Source organism: Camellia sinensis, chromosome 10 (assembly GCF_055761805.1).
Source record: "Camellia sinensis isolate YWXY chromosome 10, ASM5576180v1, whole genome shotgun sequence".
NCBI lineage: Eukaryota > Viridiplantae > Streptophyta > Magnoliopsida > Ericales > Theaceae > Camellia > Camellia sinensis.
The window spans coordinates 5,001-13,819 of NC_138970.1; the positions used below are offsets into that span (position 1 = coordinate 5,001).

The window sequence follows — 8,819 nt, forward strand, 5'->3', positions numbered from 1 at the left end:
AAAAAAAATTCCTAGTACACGTGTCAAGGTTGGACCGTGAGAAGGTAGCTTTTAATAGAGTATGGTGACTCACAATGGAATGTGTACAGGTGGCCCAAGCTAGACTCGATGTTGGAGAGTTATTGATCAAGATTAAAGGGGAGTGTGTAATGATCTACAATAAACTTGCTGATCATGACTTGAGGAGGAGCATAGAGAGGCCCAGTGTTTGGTTCACACATGAGGGGGAGATTGTTAGAGCATATGTAAAGAATGAGTTCCACATCGAATAAAGAGTAAAAGATATGAGTCTTAATATACATTAGATGGGCTCTCCAATTATATGCTTATGTTTTTAAGTGACTAAGAGTTCCAAATAATGTATGTTGGTCTTGATATGGTATTTGTGGATTCTGGAGTTTATGTATAATGAATTAGGTTGATGTTGTTGTGCGCTTGTATGCTCTCTAATTCCCTAATACAGGGGTGTGCATGGTGCGATTCAGGCGGTGTGAGAGTAAAATTACAAACCAAACCATGAATGGCGGTTTGACAAATAACCAAACCGTAGTTTTGACAGTTTGAAGTGATTTCAATTTGCTAGTTAATTGAAGATATTCTTAATAATTATCAAACATTTACATAATATGTAACACTAAACTACATAATATTTTCCATATATATAACATAAACTAATTTTACATAATATTTTTTATATATATAACTACTAATTTGTAACAAATTTCACATCTTAAATCTCTCTCACATTCATTTTACTTTAATATTTCATTACAAGTTAAAAAAATATATGTATTAACTATAGCGGAGTAGAGTGATGTCAAAGGCGGATTATAAATTTCAAAATTTAATTCGCGATTAGCAAATAAATTGGTGCGAATTAATGCAATTTTAACAAATTTAAAGGTATTTTGCATAGCCCTAACTATCGCAACCCATAACCTTTCCTTCCCTGGTACCTTCGCCTTTGTTGGGGCTAGCATAACCCCCTGCTCTTCCTATCTCCTCCTCAACTCCTTTCTTTCTTCTGTCTCATCATCTTCTTGTTGGCTATTTCTTTCGCCACTCTTTTCACCCTTTCTCTTCCATCATCATCTTTTCTACCACCCTACCATCTTCTTGTTGTCTCTTCCCTTCACCACCTCTTCTTCTTTCCTCTCCACTGCATATCGCCTTACATCCTCATCCTTCAAATCTGAAAACCTAGCCCTTCCCCCTTTCACTTCCTTCTTCTTCTGCTTATTTTTATTCTTATTCTTATTCTTTCAAAATTTGGGAGCTTAACGGTGGTGTGGGCTAGAGAAGGGGGTCATGATGGTGGTGACCAACAATGGTAGGATTCAGGGTCGACATTACAATTTAGCAACTTAGACAGTTGCCTTAGGCCTCATTCTTCTAAAGGCCCTATAGTTTTTTTTTTTTTTTTTGCTATGTGCAATACTTCAATAGTTAAGGTGGTAATGAAAGGCCCTATTGTTTTTATATTAAAGACCCATTTTAAAACATAATCGCTTTCTATTTTTTTCCCCTTTCTACCACTACAGGTGTAAACAATTTGGTTAAGTTTGATAGGTTAAAAGAAATTTAGCACCAAAATGAAACATCCAATTTTGTAGTTGCTGAACCGAAATCGATCACATATTATAGTTTAATTTTGTTGTTTTTCAATTCAGTGTAAATGAGAACTTTAGGAGTTTTGTAAAATTCTATAGAATCCCATGTCAAGAATAAATGAAACGAGATTGCGGGGATGCTCCATAAATGTACTAATATTAACAATACCCATAACAATTGTTTTGCATTAAGAAAATTTTAAAATTTTGAAATTGATAAAATCAAATGTGATAAGAAAGATTAAGGGGTTGTTTGGAAAGTGTTAGATTAGTATACTTTTTGACTTTTTATGAAAAAATATGAAAAAGGAGTTGGGTTTGAAGTGAAGTGGTAAAGAGGTGATGTGACTCAAATAAGAAGTGATGTGACCTAAATAAAATGATTGTGACTCAAACAAGATAATGTGTTAAAATAATATGTGTTATTTTAGCACATCTCAAACAAGCACTAAGCCTTCGTTTGGGAAGTGAGTTGACTTTTTGGCTTTTTGACTTTTTTGGCTATTTTAGCCCTGGGCTAAAAAGCTTGGTTTGAGAAGGGTTTTTTGGTTTTTTTTGACTTTTTTTGTGAGAGGAAAATGTAATGATTATGGGTTGGATGTGATGTTTTGTTTTTTGTGGCTAAAATAGCCTATTTTATTTTTCTTAGCATTTATTAATTAAAGCAAATTAATGTAATATGAAAACTTAAATGACAAAATTAATACAATTTGAATTTGAGAAAATGAATTGACACAAATGATAAATTACAGTATTGCAGGCATAATTTACTCGTTTATAATTAAAAAAAAATCAACTCAAACTAAAAAAATAAAGAAAAATGGTTGAGAGAACTAAAAATGAGTACTAGGGAAACACTAATGATGTGCAGTGGGCGTTGCCTATGCCTTTTTTTTTTTTTTTTTCGCCATTCTTAATACATTAATATTATTAGTAGTATTTTTTTTAGTGGTATGAATCATTGTTGAAAAATAAAAAAGCCAAATGAAGTTGACCAAACTAATCCTTAGTCCAAATGTTTCAAATAATTTGGATTAGTGATTATAATTATATTTCACCTTTGTTTTTTCCCCAATTTTTGGTAGGTTTGTGGTGAAAATTCCAGAGGGTATGGCGGTGGAGCAGGCGGCCGCTACTGTGCGCCGGGGTGACAATGTACAGCCCACTGACTCACTTTGGGCTGAAGGAGAGTGGGATGAGAGGAGGAATATTGGGGCTTGGAGGGGTTGGACACATGGGGGTGAAGATAGCAAAATCCATGGGCCATCACGTGACTGTCATTAGTTCTTCCGACAAGAAGAGAGTGGAGGCTTTGGAGCACCTTGGTGCGGACGATTACCTGGTCAGCTCGGACGTCACTCGGATGCGGGCGATTACCTGGTCACCTTGGTGCGGACGACCCACAGAGATTGTTGGGCTTGGAGTTCGGCCCACCAATATAATAGTGGAGTGGTGTTGGGTTGGTTTGGGTCGGGTATTTCTGATTGAAATTGTTTGTATTGTAAATGTAATGTAACTCCTTTCCTTTCTGTATAAAGCTTACTCTGTAAGCCGCTGCCGCTGGTTTTTGGCACCTCTCTCTCCGAGCAAACGCGTTCAAAAATTCCATCATAAAATTCTAGTATCATCTCTCTCTCTCTCTCTCTCTCTCTCTCTGAGATTTACTGATCGATCGGCCATGGAGCAAGTAATAAGAAACCAGAAGATGGGCCAAGAACACGACCAAGTGGAAGATATGCAACAGCATGGTCCTTTTCCTGTTGAAGACCTTCAGGTAACACCACACCCTCTCTCAACCACCACCGCCCTCTACATTTCCCAATTTTTTGCCCAAATAGGTATCATTCATCTTGCTCTAATAAAACCAAACGAATAAAGGGTTTTCTTTGTTTTTGTATTCGGTTATTGTTTTCGTACTATATATCAGATTCTTTGTCAAGATCCACAAATGGGTTTTCGCATTGGCTTTAATCCTTGCCTATTGTATGTTGTTTTACTCACATTTGTTACTTCTTTCCATTTCTAGGGCTAGGTTTTTAGCTAACCTCTCTACCCCTAAATTACTTTCTTTTTTTTTTTGCTCTATTGCGAATGAATTTTTTCCAAGTCCAATACTCCTGTAATTCTCATAATGTGAACAGTATTTTGTTGACAAACCCTATTAATTTCAGCATTCAAGCTAGCCACCCTGTATAACGACATTTTGGGGTGGGTTTCTAATGGGTTTGTATTTTAATCGTTAGGAAATAGGGTTGGATGTTGCATAAGATCAAAGTTCTTACAACAACTCCATAGGCAAATGCAAGCTCCAGTATTGGTGGGAACTTTGACCCCTTCATGTCTCTTACTGCCAATGAGGTAGCTAGTAAAGCAAATGTTTCCCTTTCAAAAAGAAGAAAAGGAGAGAGAGAGAGAGATATTTATACCCTCAAACAAGCTATATCAAAAGGACAAAACCACCTCATTAAGATGTCTTCTACCAATTGTTCAGTTATCAAGAATTGACTCTCAACAATTTATTCGCTAAACGCTTGCTTAGCCACAAAGAAAAAAAAAATGGTTATTACATTATTTTGCTCTGTACATTTTTACAACACCTACATATACCTGATCCAAATCTAATCCCTTACATGGACTTGGGTACGAGTACAGAGTGCAGTTGTGTATCCAAGTGTCAGACCTTCATTAATTTAAATCTTAGGATCTTTGATACGTATCCGAAATTGACGTCATATACACATCTATATTGCATATTATATAATATTCTCGGATGAAATGTTGTAAATTATATAGGAATGTACCTGATATTAAATAGGATTTAGAAAATATATGAAAGTTCTATTTCTAATTCATGTGAGAGGCTAAAAATATTGTTTTACTAGCAAATGTGAGTTTCTTCTTCTCATATATTTCAACAAATTAAAGGATCCAAGTGTCTAAATTGTGTACGAGTCTCGAACACATATCGCACACTCTTATCCATGTCATATCTAGTGGACACGGGTACTGTGGGGGCAATAAAAGAGTCCATGAAACACATTGACATTTCTTTGTTCATCTGAAGGCATCTGGAATTGCTTCCCTTGATATAAAGAAGCTTAAAGATGCTGGTCTCTGCACAGTTGAATCTGTTGCATACTCTCCAAGGAAAGAACTTCTGTAAATCAAAGGAATCAGTGAAGCAAAAGTCGACAAGATCATCGAGGCAGGCATGTTTTCACTGTTTGTTGTTGTTTGTTTATGCTTTCCCTTCAATGCATTTTCTATGATCGGTGAAATGTTAAAACCATTAAATTTCCAGTTTTTATTGTTTGTTAACAGCTTCCAAATTGATTCCTTTGGGTTTCACTAGTGCTAGCCAACTCCATGCGCAAAGGCTTGAAATCATTCAGATAACTTCAGGATCACGAGAACTTGACAAGGTCTTAGAGGGTAATTTTCATTGATAATGATATTCTTTTACAATGCAAAATACATAAATAAATGTCTGCAATTGATACATAAATGTTGCAACCTGGAAGTAGTTGTCTACAATTGATAACTTCTAGTCTTTTAAGCTCACATGGTTGTCTTTCACATGAGGAATTGAGACTGGATCTATAACTGAAATTTATGGCGAGTTTCGATCTGGAAAGACTCAGCTTTGTCACATACTATGCGTCACTTGCCAAGTAAGATGTAGGATGTTTCTACGTCATAGGTTCATTAGACTATTCATTGGCTTGGAATTTTTTTTTTATTTTTGTTAACCCAGTGGCTAGTTGCAACATCAATCTGTTTTGTTATCACGTTAACGTGTCACATCATACTTGTCTACATTTTAAAATATCAGCTTCCGTTAGATCAAGGCGGTGGTGAAGGAAAAACAATGTACATTGATGCTGAGGGCACATTCAGACCACATAGACTCCTACAGATAGCAGACAGGTATTTGTAATGCTACCTTAAGATAAACATCTGTTGTGTTAGTTGTCATTAATGGCGTAAATGCTGCAGGTTTGGATTGAACGGTGCTGATGTTTTGGAGAATGTAGCCTATGCTAGAGCATACAACACTGATCATCAATCAAGGCTTTTGCTTGAAGCTGCTTCAATGATGGTGGAAACCAGGTATTCTTTTGTTTACTTTTTTTCCCCCAGTTGCTCAATATCATATCAGGCAGAGTCAATAACTAAAATGCCTCTAGTTTCCCTTTGATTAGCATCTGCTCTCTTTTCCTTCCTTTTTGGAGTTGCATTTGGGAGGCATTCATAGATGTTACTGCTAATAGTTAATACAAACAATGAAGTAACATGTAAAGAGATTTCTGATTACTGCCTTGTTATATCTTTAGTAGTTTATGTGGGTTGACTTAACCTGAACTTAGAAAATTTCATCAAATAGGTTTGCTCTTATGATAGTGGACAGTGCTACCGCTCTTTATAGAACAGATTTTTTTGGAAGGGGAGAGCTGTCAGCCAGGCAAATGCATCTTGCAAAGTTCCTGAGAAGTCTTCAGAAATTAGCAGATGAGGTAGGTTTCTCTCTTGTTTATTGTTGACATCATATTATGTGAAGGGATGGTATTTGCTCATCATTCGAACTTTAGGTTGTGAGAATCATGATTCTGGGGTTTCTACATGGCGTGAAAAATATTAGTCTTTTTCCATGATTTATTTACTCATTTATTTATATGCCAACAGGCATTTGCATATGATTTAGATGCAATTCATGAAAGAAGGATCCAATTTTTCATAATTTTCCTTTTGCCTATTTTAATTGTAGTTTGGTGTAGCTGTTGTTATCACAAACCAAGTTGTTGCCCAAGTGGATGGTTCTGCCATTTTTGCCGGGCCTCAAATCAAACCTATTGGTGGTAACATCATGGCTCATGCTTCTACAACAAGGTATGCTTGTGCCACAAACGGTTTTCTTTCTTATCCCGTTACTTTTTTGGAAGTTCACCAGTCATTGTCCATCTATGTGACAGGCTTGCTCTCAGAAAGGGAAGAGGTAACGAACGTATTTGTAAAGTAATAAGTTCTTCTTGTCTTGCTAAAGCTGAAGCACGCTTTCAGATTTCTGCAGAAGGTGTTACTGATGTCAAGGACTAATTAACAACACCACCCCAAAATTTCCTTTGAAGTTTTCTTGAGGACTTTTTGTTCTTCAACACGTGATCTTATGTAACTTATTGATATGCAAGTAACTGTGTAATTTTTTTCTTGGCATGTCTAATGTTTCAAGAGCAATTGTGCATCAAATGCAGTGTTGTTCTGGTCTGACGATGATTGATATTTTTCTGTTTCTTTTACCTTCTGGATATTGCTTTTGAGGTTTCCATCGTAAGAATTTGAGCTTCTTTCTTCATTGAAATGGATGTAAAAATTTCAATGGAGTTTTGGCAAAGCATCTTTATCATAATTTTATATGAGTGTTTTTGTTTTAGTAACTTTTTGGTTTTTTGGTTAAAATATGAGATTAAAAAAATTAATATGTTTTGGATGATTTTTTGGTTTTTTACAAAAAGATGCAAAAAGTAGAGAGAAAATAAATTTTTGACTTTTTTTTTGTATAGTTTGTTGAATTTTTAACTTTTTTAATGACTTTTTGATTTTTAGATAAGATGTTATGCAACTATGTTGCCAAATGAGGCTTGTTCTAAGCAAATTGGTAGCTGGATTGTGATGGAACTTAAGTAATTACAAGTTTAGATCAGAAAGGCTGGCCTTGTTTGACAAGTTACTAAAATAGTCTAAAAGTTAAAAAGTTATTAAAAAAACTAAAAAATTAACAACTTATACTAAATAGTCAAAGATTTTTTTTTTCTAATTTTTACACATCTTTTCATAAAAAATCAAAAAATATCCCAAACATACTAGTTTTTTTAGTTTATATTTTAGCCAAAAAATCAAAAACTTACTAAAATAATTTTTTTTTTCAAACGAGTATTATTATTTTTATATTATTTATTTATTTTCAAATGACAAAGATTGTATGCATATAGGTCAAACTATTAGGCACATACATTGAAATTTACCTTTTAATTTTAGAACTTCAAATGTTGTTGTACACATTAAAATAAAAGATAATTTACACCAACATCCTCGAAGTTTCAAACTAATACATTAATAACCACCGGGATGGTGGTTCAATGGAGCTTTGCCCTCCTTCCATACAAGATGTTTGCATTCAACCTTCGAGAGGCACGACTTTCTTTAAAAGACTGTGTTGTAATCTTGTTACAAAAGCCCTAAGATCAAAATTTTAAAAAGCGGCGTTATGTAATGGTTGCAGCGGTAGACGCTACCCGTTACACCTGCTTTGTAGTGCGATGAAAATTCGCATGTATAACAATTGTTTCGGTATTAAATAACGGCCATAGCGATACTGTAACAGCCATAAAGGCTCGCTACACACCGTTACACACTTTTACAATATTCTGAATATATTCCTTTCTAAAAATTTTTTTTAAAAAAAAATTTACAAAAAAAGGAATACTCAAGTGATCCAAGCCTAAATAAAAACTTTGTATGACAATTTTTTCTTTATATTTTTTTAAAAAAATTATTTTATTACATTAATATGTAAAATAAAAAAATTATATAAACAACGGTTGTATTATTTTTATAATAATTTTATTTAATATTTTATCGTAAATATTTTTTTATTTTGTTACTGTAATGTGTTGTCTAAAAAATGTCTTTTACAAAAATAAATAAAATCAATAGCTCAAAAATAATTTTTGTTTATAGCATAATTTTTATTTTTATAATCATTTCATTTAATACTTAATTGTAAATAATTTTATTTAGTTAGGTATAAAGTGTTGTCTAAAAAATATCTTTAAAAAAAATCAATAGCTCAAAAATAATATTTTTTTATGGCACAATTTTTATTTTTATAATTATTTCATTTAATAATTATAAATATTTTTTATTTAGTTAGTTCAGTTATTGTTCAAAAATAATTTTATAGACATTTTAAATCAATTATTTTTAAAGCCATTAACTATTGAAATAAAATGTAAAAAAACTTTTTTTATAGTGATTTAAAAATATGAAATATATTGGATCATATTTAAAAACTAACAAAAATTTATCAAAATCTATTTTAAATCCCAATAAACGTGATTTTGAAAGGGAAAAAAAATGAGTACTAGTAAGTTTTTTCAAATTGTATGAAAAATAAAAAAATCACGGTTTCGATTACTGCAACTATTATGCTAC

At 33.3% G+C, this 8,819-nt stretch overlaps 1 pseudogene across 1 annotated transcript; it reads left to right on the forward strand.

The window, feature by feature from the left end:
- Positions 1 to 3,288: 3,288 nt before the first annotated feature.
- On the forward strand, positions 3,289 to 6,869 carry LOC114304837 (DNA repair protein RAD51 homolog; annotated as a pseudogene). The gene is made up of 9 exons (XR_014343154.1): positions 3,289 to 3,384; positions 4,675 to 4,819; positions 4,932 to 5,042; positions 5,193 to 5,281; positions 5,443 to 5,537; positions 5,607 to 5,720; positions 5,995 to 6,124; positions 6,376 to 6,497; positions 6,581 to 6,869. The product of XR_014343154.1 is annotated as a DNA repair protein RAD51 homolog (transcript).
- The last annotated feature ends 1,950 nt before the right edge of the window (positions 6,870 to 8,819 follow it).